This window comes from Molothrus aeneus, chromosome 1 (assembly GCF_037042795.1).
Source record: "Molothrus aeneus isolate 106 chromosome 1, BPBGC_Maene_1.0, whole genome shotgun sequence".
NCBI classification, from domain to species: Eukaryota; Metazoa; Chordata; class Aves; order Passeriformes; family Icteridae; genus Molothrus; species Molothrus aeneus.
This window is the reverse complement of record NC_089646.1, coordinates 64,306,125-64,332,509: the sequence shown is the minus strand read 5'-3', so window position 1 is coordinate 64,332,509 and position 26,385 is coordinate 64,306,125. Positions and strand designations below refer to the sequence as shown.

The window sequence follows — 26,385 nt, the reverse complement described above, 5'->3', positions numbered from 1 at the left end:
TAAGACCTGATTGTACTGCTAACCAGCTTTCTCTGCTGGTCCCTCCAAGTTACGTTTTCCATGTTCCATGAAGAGTATGTCATCAGAGCCCATCAGATCTGCATAGCAAAAAGATTGTCCCAGTTAGGGACTGAGTGCTCTGCTCTTCAGGTGAGGGTTGTGCTTCAAGAAGCAGCATGTCTCCATGCATCCTGAATTTTGTGCTATGCTATCTTTAAATCTTAAGCATAAAAGTGCCTGGGAACATTTGCAAGCAGGCATGACTTGGCTCTCACAGAGTGAAGTGCCTATGGGTAAGGTCAAGTGAGCAAGTTGTAGCAAATTAAACTAGCTTGTGAATTTATAGTGCATAATCTGCTCCATAATAACTGGCTGTGTGCATGGTACAAAGGCACCCTGTGGTAAGTACAAGGTCTCTTGCCCCTTTTTTTGCCTGAGGTGTAAGCTACCTCGCTTCATGTCATCTTTCCTGTGGAATGTGAGCACAGGGAGAAGGCATCTGCCCCAGAGTACCACCACTGCCCTGTGTTGCACAGGTGCTACTTGTGGCCTGTTCCTGTGTCCCTGTGCTGGGCTGACAGCAAGGTCACTGCATAGCTAGCAAGCAGCCTTGCTCCTGATTCAGTGATCAAAGCCCTGGTTTGGGCAGTCAGAGCCTTGCTAACTTGAACAGAATCAAAATCCTAATCCCACTTGTTGAAGTTAGTGGAAGGACTTAGTCACTGAGTGTGGTGGGTGTCAGCCCAGGGTTACACACAGCTGACTCTCTAGGGAGGCTCTCAGGGGTCTATCCAAGCAGGAGTTTGCAAGGAGTAAACTTCTCGGCTCTTACTAAAAGTAATTGGAAGCCATCGATTTTTGTTGGAAAAAAATATTTTCTCATAGTCATTTGGACTCCATTTGAAGATTTTCCCCTGAATGCTAAATGACAAGGGATAAGGATTAAAAATTGCAATTCTGAGGGTTGCCAAATTATTGGGGAAAAAAATCCCATAAATAATTTGCAAATGCTGAAATCTTTCATTTTAACACTTAGAAGCAAATGGTTTGAGTATTTTGAGCTGAGATGGAGGTTTTTTAATTGTGAGATTCTCATAATTTAAAGAAAAAAATAAATGGCTTGAAAATAAATTGATTTGGTTTAAAGCAAAGTTTCAAGGGTTTTTTGTTTTTTGTTTTTTTAAATAGGTCTGTGTTATTTTTCTCTCTTTGGCCTGCTTTCTAAAGTTAAAAATCTTGTGAGACCATGTCTGATGGTGGGTTTCTCTGTCAGATAAGCAGTGGAGTCCCACTTTAGTAGAGGAGAGAAGTTGCTGACCAAAGTCTTTTAAGTATAGCCAGGGCCTGGGTGTCTGAAGGCTCTTGAGGTAGCTGTGCCTTTGTCACACAGGAGTTGTAGCTCCAAAGGAACTGCTGTGTCTTAAACTGGGAAGATTTTTGTAACAGGTATCTTGCATTGCTACAGTCCATCAGGTGGAGGTCAAAGACACCTGTGCCTTGAGACTAGCGGTCACTGTCATCATCATTGCCAGGTGCCTGCCCAAGTCCCAGCCAGCTGGATGCTATTTACAGATGCTGCTCCATGAAGGCTTAGCCTGAGCCAGTAAATCGAGAGGAGTCTTCCACCAAAACTGGATCAGCTGGGCAGATACTGCTTTGGGCTTTGGAAGGTTTTGTTGTTGTTGCTTTGTATGTTCAACTAAACAGTCATAGGTGTAAATGTCTTTTGAATAGCAACTTTTTTTATCATTGCACTGTCTTCCCTCTGCTCTTCACCCATGAACTGCACTTGTCCATCTGTCTGACTTGTTTCCTGCCTTCACGTAGTGTGAGATTCATCTGCATTCATATGTAGCCGTCTCATCTGAGCTCAGTGTCTAGACTCACTTTATGGAGAGAGCCAGACCTTTCTAGAGAGTGAATCATTTTGTCCTAAACCAGATGCTTGATATGTCAAATGAATAATTTTCTGGATTGCCTCGTTTCCTCCAACAAGAGAAGAGAGTTCGCCTTGTCTAAGGTGTAGAGTTTGGTCCTGCACTTGTTTTTGATTTGAGGACATGGATTCTACCATAAGGCTGGTAGGATGGGATCCATGTGCACAAACCCTGAAGTAACATGTGAAATGTTTGAGAAGCCTTACATTAAGGAGGTAGGAAATGTTGGTGGGACAAAGTGAAACTAAGAATTTGGGAAGCACAAGGAGACCATGGGAACCTGGCTCAAGGAAAAAAGTTCAATGTGGGGCCTGTGGAAATATACACTCAATTTTAAGTATTCTGTGTGGGGTTCACATAAAAATGAAACCCAGCAGTTTCCTCAGACCCCAATAAAAAGGCTGAGGACAGTCTGATACCATGTGTAGTAGGTCAAAAAAATAAATAAATTAAGAGTTGGTCCACAATTAAATTTTGTCCAAAAAAATTAATGAAAGAACCACACAATATTAAAAATCTGAAATATGAAAAATACTTCCTACTGAGGAACAGAAAGAATGTGTGTGTGTGTATTTTTGGATTCAGTACTCCTCTGTTACAATATTGCAGATAACCATGGAAATGGAGAGGTGTTTGCATTTTCTTGGAGGAGTTCATTGAGAACAAAAATCTTCCTGTGTGGATTGCTCTGCACATTGTGAATTTTGTTTGCAGATACTTTTCTAAACAGCAACTCCAAGTAGTTTTTTCTTTTTCTCTTTACAACAACAGAAGTATCCAAGAATTATTTTAATTGTGTATTTGCTTCAACAATTCTAAACTGGCTTTTAATTTTTTGTGATAATATGTACAGGACAAATGACTCTTCCTATCCTAGACACTCACTCTGTTCCAGAATTTCCATCTTGGGAGCTCGTTAAAAATGCATCTGCTTCAAGGAGATGTAGGAGTCAATTGTTCATTTGTTAAACAGCTCTATGGATTTTCCTCTTTTTGTTCCTTGCTTTCCTTTCTTACTTGGTTTTGTTTTTGTTTTACAGGCCTACCTTACTTTATTTGAAAAAGGAAAGCCAGTGAGGACCTGTGAACAGTCCAGCAGCTTCTGAAAAATCTTCATGCTAAAGGATAATCCATAATTCCCTGAAGAAGAACAAAGTGAATGTTGTGAGTTCCTAGCAGTGATAACAAATACTTCCAATTGTGTCTTTTGGGAGGTAGTATCTGCCCTGTAGTGTTTGGTCTCTTCCCTGTGATGCACTGAGCATCAAAGACTTGAATTTCTCTCCCTCTTATTTTTTTTCTTTAATGGGTTTAGGTGAAGACTAGTATTATCTAAGGAAGGATGGTGGGTTTCTTTTCCTTGGACTGTGCTACAGTTATTTGTCATACTGCTATTGCTTTTTAGTTAAATGTGTGAGCCTGCATTGGAAGGCCATGTGACTGTGTAGCCTAACAAGAATGAAAAATACAATGGCTAACAGTCCATGAATCTACAGGTCAGATTCAGGAGTTTTATGCATGCTTGCACAACGGTTGAAGTTATTTGACCACTTTCAAATTAGAGGAATGCAAATGTAGTTACTTCTGTAGTTATTTCTGGTATTCCAAACTCCTGATGGTCAGTTTTGTATATTAGTTTAAGTATTTCCAGTACAAATGCTCCTCTCAGAAGTTCCCTTTCTAAGGGAAATACAGTCACTCAACTGAGACCTTGATTCAGCTATGGTATTAATGAAAATGTTCCCATGAGGGATGGCTAAAGAGAAAGCATGAATATTTTTATGTTTATTGTTTTTTTCTTGAAGCCCACTGCTTTTCTGGGTTGAAATGGGGAAACATGCAGATCAAATGTAAACATTCTCACAAAAAGAGGAAAACGAGAGTTCTCTGCCTGCCAGGTTTTAGAATAATCCTTATTTTTTTCTTAAGAAAGAACCATGGGGATTTCCAAGTTAGGCAAGTTAGTTTTTAATTCTTATGTTAGTATTTAATTCTTATGCCCAGTAGTCCTTCAAGATGTTAGCAGTGATAAAACAAGTTGCAGATTCTTCCAGTTGTTGGAGCAAAGTAGTTTGTGCACTTTCCATTAATGTAGTAAATATAAATATATTTTCTGGCATGCCTTCTAGCTCCCTCCGAGTTGGATGCCCTCCTTTGTTCTGCTTTTCCCTTTGGGTTCAGGCTTTGGGAAGCAGATTGAGACAGAATCCAAGTGGTGCTGCTTTCCCAAAAACCAGTTGCAAAATAAATACTAGAGAAGACACTGAAAAATTTTTTATCATCTCTTGCCGTTCCCACCTGCTTTGATCTACAGTGAAATAGTTAACAAAGCCAACATTTGGAATTGTTACTTACTAGTTACCACTAAGCTGCCAAGTTAGTAGTAGCTCATTAAGATGAATAAGGGGTCTCTAAGATGTAGAGCTTCTCACTGTCCATGTACCTGTGGTATGGCCATATCAGCTTATTCTCACTCTTTGAAAGGCTTCTTTATAACCACAAGAACTTACTTTGCATGCTGGCATCCTAGAACAGGAGAGGACAGCCTTAAATAATAATAATAATAATAATAATAATAATAATAATAATAATAATAATAATAATAATAATAATAATAATAATAATAATAATAATAATAATAATAATTCTACAACCATCCTAGCATGCAGAGCTGTTGGGATAACAGGAGATGTTTGTTTAAGATGTTGCAATCACCTCCACTGATTACAACAGCAGCACCACCTCACACGAAGGAGAGCATCCCCTCGGTCCTGTAAGGTATGTGGTGTGCCAGATCAGCAAGTTAAACTGAAAGAGGCAATCATCAGCCATTGCAGGGGATGGAATATCTGTTGAAGATACTGTCAGTGTGATCATCACATTCTGGCCTGTCCCAAATGGTTTAAAATCAGCCCTTTTAAAGCACAGTGTGATGTTCTGCTATTGTGGTGCCAAAACCCTGATTATACTCAGGAGGCCTGGGTTAGTGCAGAAAAAGCAGCACTCTTCTCACCAGGTATGGATGGGAAAAAATGTTCTTGAGAGTTGTTCTTACCCTGGCATCCAGGACTGGTTCCTTTTGAGGAATCATTTGTAGGTTATGGAGAGATTTTTAGCAGTTCCTTGAGAGTGTATTTCGTCACCTGGCTTCTGCTCGGAGGACACTGCTGCAAGAAGGAGGTAGTCAGCTAGGCTCCTCCTCTCCTCTTTCCTTTAACCTCTTAGGGAGACAAGAATACCAGAGGTGAGGAGGTACAGTGTTTCTCCCGAAAGGAAGTACTGGCACACAGTGAATTTACTGAAAAATATTGCTCCCTCTTCCCTGTTCACAGGGTGTCATCGTGTTAAGATGTGAGGAAAATGATCAAACCTTTCCCACTGCAAGTGGTAGCTGTTCTCTTCCCTTCTGCTGCCTCCTTCTGCCACCCAGGCAAATTTCAGAGGAAGGGGGGGGTGTGAGGAGGGAGGGGTGCAGTAAATTGAGACCAGTGTCTTGTATCCACCTAGAAACTGCCTGTTTACTAAACAGTACAAATTTCTCGCTTCCTTTTTCCTGCTTTCTTCATTTGGATGAAATGCATTTCTGGAATAGCAGTCCTTGTACAAATCAAGTCCATATTCCACTTCTGGGGAGAGAGAAAGGGATGTCAGGAGGGTTCATTAAGGAGGAACGTTTATTTTAGTAAGGGCAAAAAAGAAGCAAGACAAGGCTTCTTTGCTCTTGCCAGGGGGTACCTTGTGTATTCCAGCATACGGTTTTGTCATTTTCTGGTAGGATGTAGGTATCCTGAGGTTTGGTTTTTTTTCCATCCTGAAAACATATGCCACAGCTTTTTTGGAGTGCTAGCCACACAAACACATTCTAACAGGAGCAATGAATAAACTCTTCATGTTCCTCACTTGCAGGCATTTCTTCACATTATTTTTTTTTCTGTGCTTATGCGAAAACCTCTGGCACAGTTTGTGGGAAATGGAAAATAAATCTCTAAATCCAGTATGTGTCAATAACAGAAACGTGTTCAGTTGATCTCATATCTATAACTGTTATTTTGAGCAAACTGCAGATGGTAGGATAGTAAACATCCCCACTTCTAGCCCAGAGAGGCTTTCTATGCCCTGCCTTCAGTGCGGAACCTGCTGCAGTAAGGGCTGACTGAAGAGGGTCCCGGGGGACCATGGTGGCGCATGGCTTAGCCCCAGTTCCATCCCATTTTTGAGCTGCTGCCTTCTTTTTCTGTTCCTTGGCCCTCCTTGCTTCCTTTACCCTGGGTCCTGTCTCCCATGTACTCCCCCCCTGGCTGCCGGCTGTTTTTCCTGGCACGTGGAGCTGCGACGGGTCTGGGAGCAACAGCTCCTGGAGCTGATGTCAGTGCTGCTTCCTGAGCTGCCTGGCCAGGCTGGCTGCAGCCCAGGCACACCCTCTCCCCAGAGCATCACCTTCTCTGCCTCCCCATCCTGCTGCTGCAGCAGCCCCTCAGGGAGGAGGAGGCTTGTGCAAGTGATGGGAATGGAAGGTCAGCGAGCCTTTCATGGCGGTTTTCTGTGAGTGGCATCTCCCACGCCTGAAGCCTCCACACCGGGTTTGTGGCATGGTTGGAAGTGATGCCTGGTTTCTGTTCTGAGCTGTACACACCTTGGAAGAGCTATGGGAAGCTTTGACACACGTGGACTTAATGATTCTGGATGTCTCTGCTTTTGCGTCACTTTGGTATCCATGTGCTAAATCACCCCATGGTTTTCTATGGAAATTACCAGGCTGCTGAGAAAAGAGCAGAGCTGCATGTGTCCGTTCTTCCAAACAACAGCCCAGTACATGCCACTTGGTATTTATAGTGAGAGGGAAAAAGGGAAGAATCACTTTAATTTGAGAAATGTCTCTCAGAAACAGCAGTAATTTATTCCTAGGCATTATTCTTCATTAAGAGCTACAGACAGCTGCAGCTTCCCTTTAAATAGAAATTGCTCTCTGCAGGCATGCTATACATAGGGCTTCAGGTTTCTACCATTTCTCTGCCAAAAAATCAGAAGTATTTCTCACCAAATAAATGTTTATTCAGAAAGTCATATTTCCTGGCTTTTATTTCACATCACAGGCTTCCGGCAGCCAGGCGAGAACAGCTCAAGGCTGTCGTTTGGGAGAGGAAGCTGAAACAGTTTGAGTCTCTTGTGGGGCTTCAGAAAAAAGTCTCTGACCATAACTCTGGGCCTTCAGTTTGGCAGTTTACTTTAGCTGTTGAACATTGGATTAAAATGGATGCTGCAGAAATCCTGCAGAGCAAGTGTGCCTATGCAGATGCAAAGTGAGTGGTGGCGGTGGGTGTTTCTATGCATCAGGTCAGCTCACCCCCTCTGTTGGCCTTGAAGCCACAGCCATCCTCAGACTGCATGGGTGGCAAACTGGCTTTGGCAGCTGGCAGCAGCTGAGCTGTTTTGTTGTTGGGGGATTCCCTGTGTGATCAGTGTATGGACACCTAGGGACAGCAGGCGAGAGCTGGGCTGTGCCTGCTTGCACCTGCCACCCAGCAGAGAGGTGGCCAGGGTGGCTTCAAGTCCTGCAGAAGGAGGTGCAGTGATGAAGCTGTAAGCCACCAGTGCTCCAGAAGACCAAATACCTTTTTTTATTCACATCTGTGCAGCTTCCTTGGATTTACCTTTATCTTTTCCACATTCCTGCTGGCTGACTCTTCAATGATTTCCTTAGCCACCTTTTCCTCACTGTCTTTTCCAGCCTGAACTGCTGAGCTTCCTCTTTTGTCTCCAGGGCTTATCTGCTGGACCCATACTTTCCATTCAGTGTGCTAGCCCCTACCACTCCAGTAGATGACTTTGCTGTTGTAGCAGCCCCAGCTGGTTGTCTTTTATCTTCTGTGGTGATGGTGTTACATGATGTTTCCTTTCTCTGTATCTCCTCCCAGTTCTCCCTGCAATCCTAAGTTTATGGTTTATAGTATGCAAACCATATATTAAAATAATTTTTAGTTAGGTCATTCATTACTCTCTCGCTTTCTTCTGGTCCAGTATAGGTTCCAGAGAAGTGAGAAGCTGAAATTTCTCCAGGGCTAAAATCCAAGTCTTTGATAGGCAGGCATGATGCCTGAGGCCACTACATGTTGCTACTGGTTGTCAGCTTTGTAAAACTTACCCTGCAGAGCAAAGAAATCTGGGCACAAAGATTGTTCTCTTCTCTACTGTGGCAAGCTGTAGTTTCCCAGTCTGTTCTGCCTTCCCTTCATTGTCTTCCAAGCAAATGGCTGTAAGATTATGACTCCCATGTTTGGACTGAGAACAGCTTTTGCCTGAGCAAACAGATTTCTCTTTGGCAGTCACTTTAACTGCTGCCCCAGCTTTTTTCTGTCAGCTTTGTTTCATGATTTGGCATTAGAGAAGTCCAGGCAGTCCTAGTGCACAGTGCATTGGAGTGAGTAAATGCAGCAAGGCAGGCAGGTGAATTATGTCTTTAATGATCACAGTACCAGTGTAGTCCATGAGACCACAAAAAGCATCTCCTGTAGTTCAGCACTGTAGCTTTTGGTTTCTTATCTTTAATTTGGTGGTGCCAGCTGGAGAAATTTCTGATCCTTGTTGGCAACTCTGCTTGGTCCAAGAGACTTCCAGTGAAACCAAGAAGAAGCACTGGGAACCAAGCCCAGCCTTCGCAGGTTTATAGCATGGCATGAAAGCTGCCCTGCTATTTGCAGGTTGTTTCTGGGGTGCAGCTGATCAAAACACAGGTGTCTCATGCCTGTGAGAATTTCTTTCCACTTTTCTTACGCTTCTTGTGTTTCACTGCTGCTTTCTCGTGCTGCTGTGATGGTTAGCATTGCTTGGGAGCTGGTTTGCTGCGCCCATGGTGACCCTAACAGTATCTCATAACCTGCCAGTGCTTCTCTCAAAGCTGATAATGTTTGTGGCAGCAGCAGCAGCAGCAAGAAGAGAATATAAATTAAGCTCTCCTAGAGAGGAGGTTTTTTTCCCATTTTCTCTTTGGAGCATGCATTCAAAAGGAAAGGCTGCTGATAGTGGTAGGTTAGTTAAGAGGAATCATAAGCCCTTTCTAGCAGAATATTATTCTGAACAACTTGTTCATTCATATTTATTTCAGGTTTGTTTGCAGCCTGCTAGGCATGTTGACCATGGATGCATATTTTGGGAAGGAGTATCAGATACTTTTATTCAAACTGGGTGTATTGATGTTATCAGGTTTCCTTCTTAGTGAGTTTTATGTTTCTTGTTGTTAATCAGCTTAGCTGCTTCCAGCTACAGACACTGATGAATGTTTCAGAGGCACCTGATGGCACAAAGGTCAAGAGGAAGAAGATAAGCAAGTTGACAGATTGCCTTTAGCTTCTTTTCCTGTTGAGGTGTCAGAACTAGAGACAGATTAAGCAAACCGGAGGTGCTGTTTTTTATTTATTTCTAATGAGTTTTCTTGGCAGCTCTTTAAATAAAAGAAAAACCCTCCCTACAATGGCACATAAAGTTTATTGCAGTAGTGCAACTTATTACCAAGTTATTGCACTAGTAATAGAAGAAATCTGTTTGGGGAGTGAGGGCTGCATGAGATGAGGGGAGGAACATTATTTGTGGTTTTCTGTGCAAGGCAACTTTTGTCTCACTTCCAACATTTGGACTGCAATGAATCCTGCTAAAACATTACAAAAGCTGTGTCAGTTGAAAGAAGCTGGGCAAAATGTGGGTCGGCTTCCCAGACAGGTGTACCTTTGTAAACAGAGCTGTGGAGATTCCTTGCAACAGAAATGCCTTTAATGGAAGCAGTGGGCAAATTGTGCTTTAAGCCTTCAGCTCCCAGGAATTTGTGTCTCTGGCAGATAAAATTTGACTTCTCAACAGCTCGATTCATCATTTCTGATGCAAATAGGTGACAAAAAGAAATTTCAGGTAACATGAACCTCTGGTGAAGTAAAAAGGAGTTTGACACTCAGGGTGGAGCAACAGGAAGAGCACTAGAGGAACTGACACTTTTCATATTCACAGTTAAAATGTTTTGGCCTATTTGACATTGTTTGAAGGGAGTATTTTTTTGTTTGTTGTTTTTGTTGTTGGTTTTTTTGTAAAGCTGTGCTCTGCAAGCGACTTTGTTAAAAAGTCAGATTCTTACAGGGAAAAGAGACAAAATTATGTTTCTTAGTCACTCAGTCATGTACTGCTGCCTTTTGAAGTGGGAAGGTCCTCGTAACATATTTCTGTGTTAAGACATGTCCGTTAATTCCCCAGTGCAAATCACCAGGATCCTTTTTACTTTTACCAGAACCATTAAAACATTTATATAACTATCTTTATTCAACCTGAGGGATAGCCTGCAGAGCCGTCAAGGAGATATAAGTACAAGCACTTCCTTCTTGTTATCATTGACCAGTCAAACCAGTTCAGCTGAAGGGATTTGGCTTAGTAAGCAGTCCTGCTGCTGCTCATGGCATCCGTAGAAAGGGCTGTAGAGCTTTATATGTCTTCATTATAGGGTGAAGTCTCTTCTTAAATTAAATGAAGCTGTCAGGCTTCATTAGCTCCGGGTTTTCTTGTTGTTATTATTCTAATGTAATTATCACTTTTCTTCAGTCAGCCTTCTGCTTGCCTACTTCCAAATAAACTCTTTCCATCTGGAGAGTATTTTGAGATAGGGAAGGTACAGTGAAGTAGTGAAACTATTCTCAGCATTGTGTTCTTCCTCTCCTTTTCAACTACCTAGAATGCTATACAAGGAAATAGAAATAAACAAATACACAGCAACCATAAGAGGATCCTCTTCCCTCAAAAAAGATCATGCAAAGGAAGGCTGTTGAGTATCTGTCTAAGCACACGCAATGGGAGAAAGCATCATACATTGATATATAAAATCCCTGCAGTTCTTTGCTTCAAAAAAGCAGCTTTAAGAACTGAGGAATCACCCCACTCTGCTCTCACATGACAAGACACGTTGCTTCAGCAGTAAGTAGTTCTTGGGCATAATGAAATACCTGCTGACTGCAGGGAGTAAGGAAGGCTCAGTCACGATGGGTACATCTATTTGTGCATCCAAGCCCTCTGCAGAGATTCCCAAGCTGACAAGGTGCTTTGCTCTGGCTAATTAGCCCTGCTTCTCTCCTTACATATTCTCTGGTTATGCTAATTAGACTGAGCAGGGTGCTGCTGGTGAGAGTCCAACAAGTGTGTCTGTACAGTCTGTGCCAGTGGCTGTGCAGCCAGCACAGGTACTGCCTGCAGTTTTACTGTACAGGCTGTCAAGCATCACTCAGCCTTGGGTGGCTTGCTGGGACTGCAGTGGAGGTACTACGTGGTAGGGACTATCTTGAGCTGCTCATAGCCTATAGTGTCGTTGCTCTCAGAAAAATTACATCCTGCTGGGTGTCTTCGGTCCCGTTCATTCTGTTGCATGTGAATGACTTTCCTGGTTCTAGAGGTGGTGCTCTGGAGCCTGAGGGAGTTGGGGGCATTGTGTGAGGGGACAGAAGTACCAAGGCAGACAACCAGAAATGGTGAAACTGAGGAATAATAGTGTGAAAAACTTAGACTTTCCATCCTGTTTGCATGTGCAGGATTGACAGGCAAATGGGCTGGCATGTTGAATTAGATCATGAAACCTTGCTAATTAGCTGTTCTTTTCCCACTCCACCTCTCCCTTCTTCCTTCCCAGGTGGGGTTCTTGCAGAATGAAATGAGTGCAGGGATAGGTGACTTTCATAATTTAGTATTTTAATATTCAATTCCAGCTAAGTTTTCTATCAAATATTTTTTCAAAGACTTACAGAAGACAGGTTTTAGAAGAAACTATCAAAGAAGACCTTGACAATCCCAAGATGACTAGAAATAAAACTGTTTTCACTCATTATAGTAGAAGTGGCTTTTTACTCCCTGACTGTTCTTCCTCTGACTGGCACTTTCCTGGGAGATGCGGTTGAGAACAAATGCGTATGTATACATACATACACGTATGCCTATCTATATATACATTGATCTGAGTGAGCCTGGGAATGGAAAAGCAAGTGCAAAAACATATGCTGGGTTTGGCAAGTTGGTCCTTTTAGTTGCACAGTTTCCTGATTTACTTCATTTAAAAGGTGCGTTAATGTTCTGTGTGTGATGTTCTGAAGTGTGATCAGAGCTTGGATCTCGTCAAAAGATGGATGTTCATGTTTTATTCCATCTTGTGAAATAGTAGTCCTCAAAATACCACATCAAGCCACAAATAAATAGCTGTGCTGGATTATTTTGGGGAGTTGCAGTTTCTAAGACAGTCAGTATGATCTCAATCATTAAGTGAGTAGAAAGTGTTTTGAAAAACTAGAAAGAGCTTTGTTGACTGAAATGGCTGGGTCAGAGCTGAAAAGGAAGAGTTTGCTGTTTTAAAACATAGCAGACATTTCAGACATTCTTATCAGAATGCTTCAGTAATGCAGTAGTGTGAAAGACTGATAAGGGAATTTGCAATAGCAGCCCTCATCATTTAAAGTGCCCAAACTTGGCACATTCTGTGGCAATGTAAAATAGCAATAAATATAAATCTCGTGTTCTGGAATTCCCAAGTCTCCTTATTAGCAGATCAGTGTGTAAACACTGGCTCAGTGTGTCTAGTACTACAGGGATGTGTTTTGTTCCTGCAAACGGATGTGTGCTGGCTCTGCCCCCCCTGGCGCATGTATAAGACAGAGTAGATTCGGAATGAGCTGTACTCCACATTTTCTAGTGCAAGTCTGTTTTGTATAAACCACACACAAAATCAGTGTGTACCTAATTTTTCACTGCAGCGCAGGTATTTCACCAGTTTTAAATCATGACTTAGTTACTGGTTTCAGTCGAGCTGCCTAGTAAGAGCTTGCCAGGAGCATCATAACAGGACAGCTCAATCAGAATTCCAGATTTACTGCTGCTCCTTGGTCAGGTTGGCACTGGCAGTTTTCATTTTGCTCCCAGATCTGCACCAATTAAATGCATAAAAATGGTTTGAAGGAGCAGGAAGAGCTTTGTTCACTGAAATGACTGCACTGAAATTTGAAGTGGGAAGCAGCAGGAGAAAGAGCACTGCACTACCAGTGGCAGGGGACGAATGCCACTGTTTGCACCCCATGGCCCCCATTGCAAAGAAGTAGCTGTTTTTTCTCTTACAAGCTTGAGTCCTGAGCCTGCTTGTTAACTTCTGCATGCTTTTAAGGCTGTCTGGCATGTCAGGGCTGGAGCCTTGAAGCAGTAAGGAATGGTGTTTATCCTTGGTCAAAGAGGGAAACCACCATGCCAACACAAGCCCTCTTGTCTGATGAGACCAGTGCTAAAGGTAACATGTAAAGCACTGGTGATTGCTTCTTTGGGAAAGCAATTGGAAGTAGGATAAATGGTCCTTAATTAAATTATGATTGGCATTTTAAGGCTTATGACAATGTACTTACGCTCAATGAAGGCATTTCTATTTACATGTTCCTTCAGGACTTCAAAATGTTGGAAAGAGCACAATAAACTTTGATTGTAGTTGTGCAAAGCTGGCATTATCAGTGTAGCTGAAACTGAAATTACACTCAGATGGGTTTGGTCTCAGTGACTGTATTGTGTTGGAAAACCCGAGTGATTTGGTTTAGAAAAGATTTGTCATACTAAAGTGCCTCTTCTTGGTTCTTATGGGGGTTTTTCTGTACTTTCCATTTCTGTTTTGGCGAAGATGGTGTGGGGGATGAGGAGTTGCAGATTGATGATTGTTTGTCTGTAAACCATCTTACTGGAACAGAGACTGTAGGAGGCTTTCTCATGGCTCTTAGTCAGACCACTGCTATATCTAAACAGTGTGTGACCCTCCAAGATGCTACATGTGGCTCTAACCCAGCCTACCGGCCTGATCAGAATGGATATGGACATGTTTGTAGCAGAGTGAGAGGAACATTCTTTTGGGGAACTGTTCCCATGTGTTCTTAAGTCTTTCCTTTCTTACAGCGTCCTTTCACTTGATTTATTTTAATCCAGTTCAAAGGTGGTCCAGGAAGTATAATTTGATGCCCAATAGAGGAGGTTACAAAATGAGGGCAAGGCTGTGTCCTGACATCACAACATGGTACTTCTTTTGACACTGCATTAATATGCAGTAACTTGTAGTGGTAGCAATTTAGCAACTCAAAACAAACACTGCAAAGCCTTTCGTCTCACACAGTGGTTGTCACTAGAAATGGAATTGCCTATGAGGACCATCAGTCTTAAGACAAGTCATAGCAGCAGTGTTGGACAGTTTATGGAATACAGTTTGAGGCATTTCCTGGCCATGGATGTCAGACAGGGTGACAACAGGTAGGAGACTGATGGCAGAGATCAAGACTTGCTGGGCTTTACTTGACTCCAGTTTTATGGTGGAATAGGGAAGAAATTGTATCCTTGATCTTTACCTGAAAACAGTAAGAAAGGAGGAGATACAGAGAAAGATATGCAATTAGAGAAATAAACCAACTATTCATGCTGCACTTTCATATCACTTCTTGCGATAAAAAGTTAGTTCAATAATTCCTGTCTTCTTATTTTCTAATTGTTTTTAGATTCATCTTACAGTGATAGGAAGATTCTTCCCTTTGTAAGAATTAATTCTGATATGAAGAATTTGAAACCTAAGGGATAAAATAAGAGACTTTTTTTAATAAATAGGGAATGACTTAAATTATTCTTGAGCAACTGCCAGTTATTCTATTCTTTTACATGCAAAGGGAACAAAGGAAATGGTAGAAATTCAGCTTTGGTAAAGTTTGGTTTAATAGTGCTAAGCATGGCTGGATTTGAAGAGCAGAGGAAACATGATGGGTTTTTTAAGAGTGGGGGCTCCAGGTTTTGAAAAGACACCCGATCAGAAAGCTGGAGTTTCAAATCCTATCTTCTCTCTTGTTCAGTCTTCTTTGAGATACTCCTTTTGTTCTTAATTTAAGCACACAGTTTTGTCTTATGTTACCTTTTCATTAAATGCATTTACAATTTAAGTGCACTGAACCTGTTAAAGGCCAGTCTTGCCTTTTGGACAGAGAATTGCATTTCATGGTTTTTATCTTATCTTTATAATTTTTTTTCCTCTGTCCTGTCTGCAAATGGAATAGCTGGTGTTTAGATACTAATATATTAACTCCAGCAGCCCTTTCCTCCTGTGCAACCTGTGGTTTGGGATGACTCCGCTGGTAAGGCACTGACTTGCAGTCAGGAGACACAGTGGCAGAACCAGAAGGAATAGTTAGTTATCTGATGGGTGACTTGAGGCATGTCATGACCAGTCAGTGCTGCAGCCATAAAATGCAGATAATTATACTGATATCACTCCTTGGTAAAGCATTATGAAATGTTTTCATGAGTATTTCTGCTCAAGAGCCTGGGTGTTTTTAGTTTGGATTCCAAGGACATGAGGTGTGCATGGTGGCGATGATGCCTGTCTGTTTGATTGCCCACCCCCATTTCCCCCCTCCCCTCCCCATAACACTGTCTTGGCTAATTCCCACCAAATCCTACAGGAAGCAAAAGTCTCAAAGACAATTAAATTCCTACAATTATTTTTGTTGTTGTAGTTAAATTCAGCAGGCAGCTGAGGTGAGAGGCATGAGCTACTGTTGACACTGAGAGGAAAGAGACAGCCAAGCTCTGCCCTTGGTAGCGCTCCTTGGTGGTGGCCAGCAGTGAGTCCCACCTCTGCATCCACAGGACCTGAGCCACCTTGCCCACGTGCCAGGCCAGCATGGCAGGATGGGGAGCAAGGCTGGGCTATTGAAGGACACCAGAGCAAAGATGGTGCAGAGATTGATAAATTCAGAGGGAAGGCAAAGCACAAATCCTACTCTCTGTTCATTGGGATTTGTTGTTAGAAGGGCTCTGGCTGAATTTGCCATTCAAAATCCTGGAGGTGTTTTTGTTTCTGGCTGCTTGAAACATGACTTTCTCATGTTGCTGGGATGTTTTCACTCTTCTGTACAATGCTGGGTTCCTCTGCCACAAGGAGCGCTGAATCTTTCCGGATTCTTTTGGAACCTTTGGCAAAGCTCTTGTGCTCTGTCCCCTTTATGCTGCTCACATTTAGCTTCTGCAGTGAATGCAATTGAGAGCTGCCCTCTTTCCTTGTAACTGTGCGGCTTCTCCCCAGGTATACCAAGTGCAAGAGCCTTCCTGTTCTCATGAAAATATTCTCTCTATGTCATCAATATACACATTTAATGTCTGGCAGGCCCTGTTTTCAGCAACTGGTGACTTTCTCCCTTGCACAGTGCTGTTTGTGCCTCTAGAACACGTGCCTTTTTCTGCACAAGGCCTCTCACTAACTTGGCACAGAACTCTGGTTTTGTATTGTTCTGTACATTGGAGGCAGCTACATGGCAGAAGAAGATTCACAGGGATGCAAATTTATTCTCTCGTTTTGTAACTCTGTGGGGCACATGTTTATTTTGTACGCTTGAGTGATGTTTTTAAATAATACTGTATATACAATAGATGGATTTAAAGTTGACTAACCAAGAAAACATCCTCAAGGCTGAAAGAATAAGTGTGAAAGATATGCAAGAGTTGCAGGCTGGTTTTTAGCTCTGCTTTGTGTCTGGCAGGCTGACATACATGGCTGTAGCAGTTAGATGTCTCATTTACGCACCCAGATAAAGCCAGGGGAGTTTAAAGCAATCAGATTAATCTTGTGTCCTGGAAGAACAAGTTTATCCTTTGCAAGAGAGATTTCCAGATTGTTGGTATTTTGTTTTTGGTTTTTTTTTTAAATAGGGAATGTTTGCAGAAGCATCCTTTCACTGGGAAGAGGGGACAGGTAAGAAAGTAGCCAACTGACCACAGGCTCTGTGGCTTCTACAAAGGCAGTTATAGGAAGACCAAGACTCTTAAGCTACTTTCATTCAGATCAGTTGTTTTCAACAGTGTTAGTTTAGATAGGTCAGGAGTTCAGTTGCTTTGAAATGGAGAAGCCATGATCAGGAAGGAACATGATTGGAAAAACATTAGTCATGGAAAAATAACTGTAGCCTAAAGTCAGCTTTCAAGTCTCCAAGTCTTTTTATTGACTTGATGGACTTAAGGTTATGCTTTCAGTAAAGAAAGTCAAGATCAGACGTGTCTCTGAAATAATTTTCAGGGGTTATTTAAATGTAACATACTTCTTTGCCATTTTAATAAGAATCTCTTGAATTGAACTTACTATTACTGCTGTGGCTTTAGTAGTCAAAGCCCATTTTGGCTGGGCATTTGAATACATAAATGTAACAAAAGGATGCTCCAAACAAAAGAAGTCATGATGTGCACGTGTATGTTTGCATGGAGAATGGAGGTTTCAGACAATGTGCACCAAATCCACCTATCTTTGCAGTCATTTTGGATGATAGTGGATAGTAGCCTGGGCTGTTGTACAGTGAACTGACTAATTAGTCCAGGAAGAGTGCCTCTAACTTCTGATTGAAAATCCCATCTTTGAATCAAAGGGAATTTACAGCCTGCAAATAGTGTCTGAATCTGTTTCAAATCTTTGTCTATTAGCTTGTCTGTGATTATTTTTGCTTTATTTTCGTGTACCTCCTGATTGCATTGAAGCAAGAGGTGCAGAAGACCTATTTATGTGCTTCATGCTATGTCTGTTTTCCTGACAGGATGGGACAGGTCACTGCAATGCATTTTTAAGGTGTTTGCCTTATTAAGTTCCCAGTGTCCAGACCTCATACCTTCCTCCACTTCCCTCAAGGACTTGTTAATGAGTCTTATAACATTCAGCCTGATTTTCACATTTTAAAAATTCCCTTAAGTTGCCCAAGACACCATCTTACATAATTCTGTCTAACTCACTTGTGATGTTGGCTATAACACTAGGGATGGAATCAGCAGTCAGGGGATATACTGGTAATTGACTGTTCTTTCAGTGCATGCTTGGAGATTCTCCTGAGAAGCTGCCCACATGATATGTCAAACCCAAAAGCAGAGAAAATGTGCTCTGGACAGACACTGAAACTCTGAGATGTTTGGGTTTATCTGAAGCAGTGTGACTGAGCCTTTTTTGTATTGGCTGATTGAAGTGGTGTTGCTGCACTTCAGAATTTCTGAAGGACTCATTTCATCACTCTGCCTTTAATTTCCTTCTACTGCTCTCAGTTCTTTCTTATTTTACTGTCAGTCCTATATGCTCTTCCAACACTTAGTTTTCATTTCTTCCTTTTTATTTCCACAGTAGATGGTGTAGTCACATCCCACATGGCTCTGCCATCTGGAACAGCTTCCCTGACTCATATTCCTTTCAAGTTTCAACTTTATCCTTGGCCTCTTCCTTTTAGTGATTTGCCCAAAGCTTATAATAATCTTCCTTCTAATAAAACAATCACATCTTATGCCCAGAGGCTTTTAGTTCTTCTCTGATCAGTTTCCTTCCTCAAGACATGTAGCTCTTACCTACCCTTTGATACACAACATATATTGTGATCTGTACTTATTAGACATGAAAGACCTATTTTAGAGACACCTCATACATAGTTGTGTCTAGTTTTTGTTCAGGACAACACTTCAGGGCACACTTACCTTTTTAACACCCTCTTGTCTTTTTGATTGCAGTCAGCTTGACTGATTGAAAGTTAGGTACACATGTAAGTACTGTGAGTATGATAAAGCCTCAATGGTGAAGCATGGCTTTTTGATTTTCATTTTTTAAAAAATCAACTAAAGCATGTTGCACAGTCTGGAAATAATAAAAGATTCAACAGAGAAGATTAAAAATCTGATACTATATTTCCTTAAGTCTCATCTTGAAAACATCAAACAAAAATATACTTTTCAGACTGTTGACTCAAAACATTTTCTGCTGCACACCAAGATTTTCAGTAGTTGATATAGTATGCAGCTTTTCTAAATTAAGGAAGTCTCATACTTTGTGGGATTCCATAGTACAACTGCTGAGCTGCAATACTTGCATAAAAAATGGCTGTTAGTTTATTGAGTGGGTGGACACAACTTGCAGTGTTACTGCTTTTCACCTAGTGGCTCCCTTAAAGTTTCCATGGGATGAGGGGCAGATACAGCTAATAGCAGCAGTGCCTGGGCACCACACAGTCCTGGCTTGATCAGCAGTACATTCACTGACAGGAATTGCTGTAGGAGCAGTGGAGAGGCTCAGCTGTGTGTTTTTGAGCGCTGGATGTGGTCTATCTCAGACTCACCGTGAGTTCATGGAAGATCTGCTCAAACTTCTGTTTCAGGCCGTAAGGCTTGGGTGTGGGGCAGTGCAGACAGATAACCGCTCACTTCTGAAATAAATGAAAGCTCACTTGCAGGGTTCTACCCATTTTCCCCCTTCCTCACTATTTCTTACTTCTTTCTAGGCAGAAGGTCTGTCCAGAGAGGACACACTGGAACAGCATCCTTCCTAATCCATAAAAAGTGAGGAACAGGGAACAATGCCTGGCTTAACAATAGCTCTTTAAAGGAATTACAGTCCAGCCAACATTGGTTGTCCTTGGGGGGAATGCCTCACCTTCAGTGTGTCTCCCACCAAAACCAAGAAGGGGAAATGCATTCCTGCTGATCCCTAGGAGTAAAGCTGTCCTGGAGTGTCTAAGTTGCACCTTAGGAAGTCACAAAGTAAAGTGGCTTGGGCTGCTCTTGCAGCCCACAAAAGCAAAGCTACCAATTAATTTATTATGGAAACCTGCATGGTGTCACCATGGCCTAGCTTTGGGCAAATCACTAAAAGGAAGAGAGTAGTAGCATAGCCTGCAGAGTGTTTTTCTAGGCTTCTCAAGGGGTTTTGTTTTCATTTGGTTTGGGTTTTTTCACTTGGTTTGCTGTCCCTACCTAAGCATACAGTTTCAGTTCTTGCTGTTTCAACAATCCTCTCCTTGCTCTGGATCACTGGGAAGTTATGCAGCAACTTCTCATTTGCTTCTGGAGTGCACCGGCAGTGCTGTAACATGAGAATGTTTCTGAAGCCTGAGTGTGGGCATATGATTGTCAAAGCTGAGGGGTTTAATGTAGAATTTGAACCACACTGATTCATTTATGAGAGATTTGCTTTGTCCTCCATAAAGTGAGGAAAGTAACCGAAGACTGTGTGGTGCTTATTTCCTTGTGAATTATGGGGATAGCACAGCCAAAAGTCCTTCTAAAATGCATTGGTTTTGTGCCTTTCACATAGTCCCCTGTCCAGACTCACATAAACCTGTATTTTCTTACCTCTCTTAAATGCTCAGTAGATGTGAAAAACCTTCCTCTGTGTGGCAGTGGAAATACCAGTGCAAGTGAAAGAGATTCATGTATTCCTTTTCCCATTCATCACAGTTCTTGGAGATTTTTATGGGAAATTCACCCCTGAGGACCAAACTAAAGCTAGGTTATGGAATTAAGCCAACCTGAAGCACTGTTTAGGGGAATTTCTGAAAAGTCCGTTGTTCCCAGTGAAATCTCTTTTTTACTCTGCTTCCCATTTTGCAGAAAGCATATTCCTCACACCAGTGTTGCCACGCTCGTCAGTTCAGCAAATGTTTCCTTGGCATTGCGCTTACTGTTTTTGAACCATGAAATGCTTTTAGGTAAAGTTATCATAATATAAACTGAAAATTGACAGGCTGAATAGTTGTGGTTAGTATGTGCTATAGTGGTGATGACATGGGAAAATATGTTGTTTTTCTCCAGATGACTGTTTGAGGTTAGTTCTAGACCATTTTTTTCATGATGTGCCAGCTAAAATTAAGAGAGCATGGCTTTGAAGTAAGCAGGTTAATTTGATTTTTTTTTTTAACCTGATAAAGGCCTGTTGTCAAACAATAGATGTTGTTGTTATTTTGGGAATTAAAAAGAACAGAACCAGCCAGTAATAGGAGTAAAAGGCTAAAAGGACTAAATTCCCCCTTCCAAGACGTTTGTCTCGCTGCATAATCTAACCAAAGGTGTCTCACTCGCAGCTCTGGCAAAGGCACTGTGTAGCCTGCAGGGCAAAAGTCGAGAGAGTTCAGAAGCCTCTTCTTCAGCAGAATGTGGCAGTGTGAAGGGGGATGGGTAGCAGCAAGCAGAGCTGGTGCTTTCTGCTGGCGGCAGGAGCAGCTTTTCACAGACCTGTTCCTTATGTACCCTTCTGGTATTAACAGCTAGAGTGGTGCAGCACCTGCCAGGATGGCAGCTCAGCCACGGGGGGCACCTTGCACACTTCATCAGGGTGGGACAATCTACACACACCACAAGATGTCACAGTGCTGAGTCAAGCAGGCAGTGCTCTAAAGGACCACAGAAATAAGTGCCCTGTTCATAAGATAGAAGCAAAAAAAGGAGCCATTAGACAGGAGGGGAATGTTTGATGTCTTCATATCTAATGAGAAAAACAAAGGTGACTCAAATGTCACTTTCTTCCCAGACAGAAGTCTTTTTGGTGTGGGCTGATAGTTTGTTTCAGGAGTGATATGCAAAATACACTGAATTTGTGTGTGGCTAAACCAGAGAGTCTTTTTCTTTCATCTGCCTCCGTGTCACTTTGTGCTGCAAGGTTGCAGCTGCATGTAAAAAGCTTGACATATTTAATTGAACCCTGAAACAACTCCAATGAACTTCAGCAGAAAGAGAAGCAGAGGAAAGTAGAAGGTTAGCAGAAGACTCATTAACCAAACTCACATTTTGAAATAGGCTCCTGCAGTTCTGGAGAAGACTTTAACTCCATCTGCTGCACCAGTGTGTGAGTTTGGTTTAAATTTGCTCCAGGGTCTTTGTAGTGTTTGGGCACAGAGACACAAGTTAGCTGTGGAGAAGCAGCAGCCTGAAAGGTGAGTGTGCTTGCTTTCACCCCAGCTGGAATGCAGACCTAAAATAAGGCTGATAGGACAGTCCACTCAAGTGAATGTTTTTCTGATGTTTCTATTTTTTCTTTGCTTGTGTGGGCTCATCTCAGCTCTTTTTGGGGTGTGAGGAAGACTGGGGAGTGTGTGAGGAGATTGTGCTTGCTGACATCTCCCCTGCCCCTGAGCTGAGGGGCCTCTGAGGCTTCTTGAAAGTTAGACCATGCTGACTTTTGTGTGGTGCCCTTTAGCCCCAGCAAACCCTAAGAGCATACAGTATGGAAGGCTTGTTTCTAAAACACTGCCAAAGAGCCAGAGGAGGAGATGCTCTTCTAATGCTAATATTCTCCTAATTCTGATAGTCTTCTAATGACTCCTGAAGGCACCATTCCCTTTCTCAGCAATTCATTTTTCACTCCTTTGTGTACTTAGTACTGGCTAGTACTCTGAGTATTTAATTTTCAGGCCCAACTCAGAAAAGCTCCCATTCTCCCTACTGCTGATGAAATACTGTAAAATATTTAAATTTGTTTTAGTTAACATGATGATAGCATGTTGATTAATATGATAATATAGTCTGACCAGTACAGTTGTTCAGTGAGGTTAAGCATATAGAATATAAATAAAAAGGCCAACTTAGACAAGGATAATCAGTTGTTATGATTGTCCAAATGGTGACCTTTCAGGCTTGGCATTTGTACATCCAGAAATGAAGACAGGTGGAACAGCTAGCTGCTTCTCTCAGGCAGATATCCTTCAAAGGGTACTTCAAAGTTCACTGCAAGGAAAAAATATGTTGTTGCACATTGCATCTAAAATAAGAGGTGAGATTTTGGCAATTCCCTGCGTCAGTTACTGACATGTATCTTTTTTCTTTTCTGAGGCCTTTTACCCTGAGTGGGATTTTTTTCATTCATTGGATGAGGGTCTGTTATAAAATAGAAGCAAGCAAACACAGCAGTAGAGAAAAGGGCTTGCTTGGGTTGATGTGTTTAATAGTAAAAACCAAAGTGACTCAACAGTTGCCTTCTTCAAAAACAGGAATGTTTTTGGTGAGTGCTTTTCAGGCATGGTAGGATGTGGTGGCTTAAGGCACCTGCATCACTTGTGCCTTTTATTTCCATGACCTTGCTCCCTGTCTTCAGGGCAAACACTTGCATAACAGTTTGGTCAAACCACTACCCAGGGCCTTTTCCTTGAAATTATGTTGGGAGGAAATTCACACACGCAGTGGGATACCGAGCACAGTGGGATTCCGATCCTGACTGGGGCCTCTGGGCACAATGCTGTCATAACTTTTAAGTAATAATAATATTGTAAAAAGTTAAATAAATGTGTCAAGTTAATTTTATGCTCTCCCCCCCCCCCAGGCAAATTAGCATAAATTGAATTTTCTAATAATTAGTCCAAGGAGTTATCATCAAATGGCTATACCTGGTTTCTGTGAATTCTAATAATACATGGATGACAGATTCTGCAAGGAGCAGAAAGGCTCCCAGACTGACTGGTCAGGATCAGCTCCAGTTGTACAGATACTGTGTGACTGCATTTGCCATTAATTGGGTTAGTTATAGGCTACATGTGTATTGCCATACAGTTCAAATTTTGGTCACTTACATTTACAGCCTACAAAATAATACACTGAACTGTGTGCACTGGGCTTGTTAAACTGTTGTAATAAAGCATTTTGCAATTCCAGGCAACCCTTCCCAAACATATTGTAGAGCCTATTAACAAACACCTGTCAAGTTCAATTGAAATGTCTGAGTGGTCTGATCTACAGCATCTGCTGCCATGCCAGAGTAAGTAGGGCTTGCACAGCACCAGTCATGCTAAGCAGTGTGTCCAGAGATGGGACATTTGGGACCTCAGAACAGGGGATTCAAGGAGTTCTTGGCTTGCCTTTCAACCTGGTGGATTTTGGTAGTAAGTAGTGAAGAAAAAAGAAGGAAAAATAAGTTTGTGTAAGGCAAGGAACCTCTCTGTTCCCTGTCACTCAGCTGTGACATCAATCTCAGAGCATTTCAAGCTCTTCATTCTCTTGCTTTTTTCTCCATTTTTTCAAGTGAGGATACAGAAGTGTAAACAGATCTTTTTCTCTGCTGCTGACTTTAATGAGGGCTGGCCCCTGCTACATGTGTGAAAATTTCTTGGCTAGGAAGAATCTAATGATCGTTGTACCGTAGCTTTGGAGATAAAGTCCAAACTCCCTATTTGCTTCTCTTGACAGAGAGTGCTACTTACATGCTTTTGCTTCCAGAGACTGAGCTTACAAAAGAGGAGAGAGGGAAAATTAGCCCAATAGCATGTCAGAAATGTTTGTGGAGGGTTTGTTTTGTGTTTGAGGATTTTTTCCTTCCCTCTCTCTCTTTTTTTTTTTTTTTAATCATGAACACAGAATCCAAGGAGGCTCAGCAATCAGCGTGTTTGAATGCCAGCCAAGACACTAAACTGGCAGCCATCCATTCTGATATCAGTGTGAGTGAAATGTGTACTCAGTAACTGGATTCAGGCCCTTCATAGTTTGCAAGCAAATAGTTCTGCAGAAAAAGCTGTGCAGCTCTTGCATGTAAGAGAGGAGGAGAGTCTGCACCTCTGAAAAGGGGCGTTAACATTTCTGTGTCCCAGTCAAAGTTCTGTGCTGTATGTCATTAAGTTGAAGGCTGTGTTCTATTTCCAAAAGGCATTTAATTATCTCTTTTAATGTTTTAACCACTAAGTCTGCCTTGCATAAAAGCTGTGAGTACCTCACACTGGTAATAAGCTGTAGGAAAGTGAAGTAAATTGGCATTTTGCAAAAAAGGTTGTACAAGCCCAATGGAAAGCTATGCAAATCAGCTATGATACAGCCAAATTTGCATCTTGTCTTGGGTTTAGTGATGATATGCACAGCATGACTTTGGCAGGCTTGCCTCTTGGGATGATGCATGCACTGGTGGTGTGACCCTGTAGGGTCAATTTAACAAGCATAACGTGATTTTCCATGCAGTTTCTTCAAACCATCGAGTAATGTGCAGCAATAAATAGTGTCAGAGAAAATAGATTTTTAAGAGTAAATGCATTCAGTAGGAGGAAAAAGTGTTATACAAATCTTTTGCTTTGCCAAAAGAACATTAGCAGTTTTGTTTGGTGCTGCTCAGCTTTCCAGAGTAACTCCCTTCTGCTGTCTTACTTCATTCTTTGTTAATCTTTGCTTGAGGAAATGTCAGGACTTGGAGGTGACACAGAGTTCTTGTGCTCAGATCATTAGAGCAATATACGGGGGAGGGCAGCTGATGGTGCAGTTCCACAGCCTTTGAGTTCACTGAACCAGTAGTAGCTCTTAAGACCTGTTGTTCTGCCCAGCTGAGAAGGAAGGTGGGAGCATACTTGAGGTTTCTGGTGATATTAAAGCTATTCTAGGGAGGACAATATGCAAACAGACTCTTGGTGTCCTTTGCAGGCTGTTTTATGGGAGAGACATGCACGCTTTTTAGGTGTTGCTATAAGGTACCTCTGAAATTAGCTTACCTGCCTTTTTCCTTATGTAAGTTTTGGTTCACTTCAGGAATTCTTTTCATATGTCAAATTGAAAAAAACAACCAAAACTCAAAATGAAATTAATTGGAATTTTTTGGCATTGACCTTCACCTGCTGCATGCTCTCTCCAGCCACCTATTTGAACACAAACTTTATCTCTTTTCTGCTGTGAAAATGGACCAAATTAAAAATTCTGTACAGGCTTTACTTGTTACAAGAGTGAATTTGCTGCAGCATCCCTTCCCAGTTCTTTGGGGCTGGCTGACAGCTCCATCCTGAGGGGTACCCAAAAGAAGTGCAGGGTGTTTTAATTTCCTGTGCCATGACCCTGCATCCCTTGAAGTGAATGAAATGTCAGCCTTTAACCTGCAGTAGGGTTTGGGCTGGAATCCTACCAGGGCTGCTCAGGAGAAGCCTGATAGAAATATCTCCCTTTAAGGCATTATTTAAGCAGCATTTCTTGGTAGGGTAGGGTTTGAGCTGGAGTTTGGTGTGTTTTGGTCAAACACCTGGTAAAAGGCTATCCCTAATTCAAGCACAACCTTAAGTACTCTCTTCCTGTCACCTCAGTGCTCTGTTAGTTTGCCTTTCAGAAGCAGAAGGGAGTTTGGCTGCTTGCAAATAAAGTCTGCTAAAAAACAAACCAGCAAACCAACCAAAAAACCCAACAGCCCAGCAAGCATCTTCTTTTTGTCGTTTTTCCCTTGGCTTCTCTATAAGTAGTCAAAACATTTTTTTCAGAGCAAGTTTAGTTAAAGTTTTGCAATGGTGAGTGAACACTGTGATGCTCCAATATGTTTAATGCACCTGAATCTCCTAAGATTCTTGAGTGTAATTTAATTTATATTTTTAAATGAGAGGAAGAAAGAGCACTGTGAAGTCCTGTCTGAATTTTGTCATTGACTTCATTCAGAGTCCTTTGAGTACATTTGGGAACAGTTTGGCTACATTGGATACACATTGAAAGTTTTCTTATCCTTAGCATACAGACCATCACATTCTTGAAACTAGTGCTGCTTTTGCTGTCCACATGCAAGAAATTATGTGAACATCTGTGTAAGTTGCAACACAGAAGAAGGCAAATTCTTGGTAGCAGAGCCCTTTCATACCCCTGTCTTCAGAGGGTCTCTGTGCAACCATCACCCTTGTTCTTGCACCACACACTCTGGATTTCATGTTCCACC

At 41.9% G+C, this 26,385-nt stretch overlaps 1 protein-coding gene across 4 annotated transcripts in view; it reads left to right on the top strand.

Moving 5' to 3' along the window:
• Positions 1–26,385, top strand: part of ATXN1 (ataxin 1) — a 215,886-nt gene that overhangs the window by 128,144 nt on the left and 61,357 nt on the right. For all 4 annotated transcript variants that reach the window (XM_066545207.1, XM_066545181.1, XM_066545198.1 and 1 more), the window contains one exon: positions 2,978–3,101. The gene's annotated coding sequence lies outside the window, so the exon portion shown is untranslated. The remainder of the gene's footprint in view (positions 1–2,977; positions 3,102–26,385) is intronic.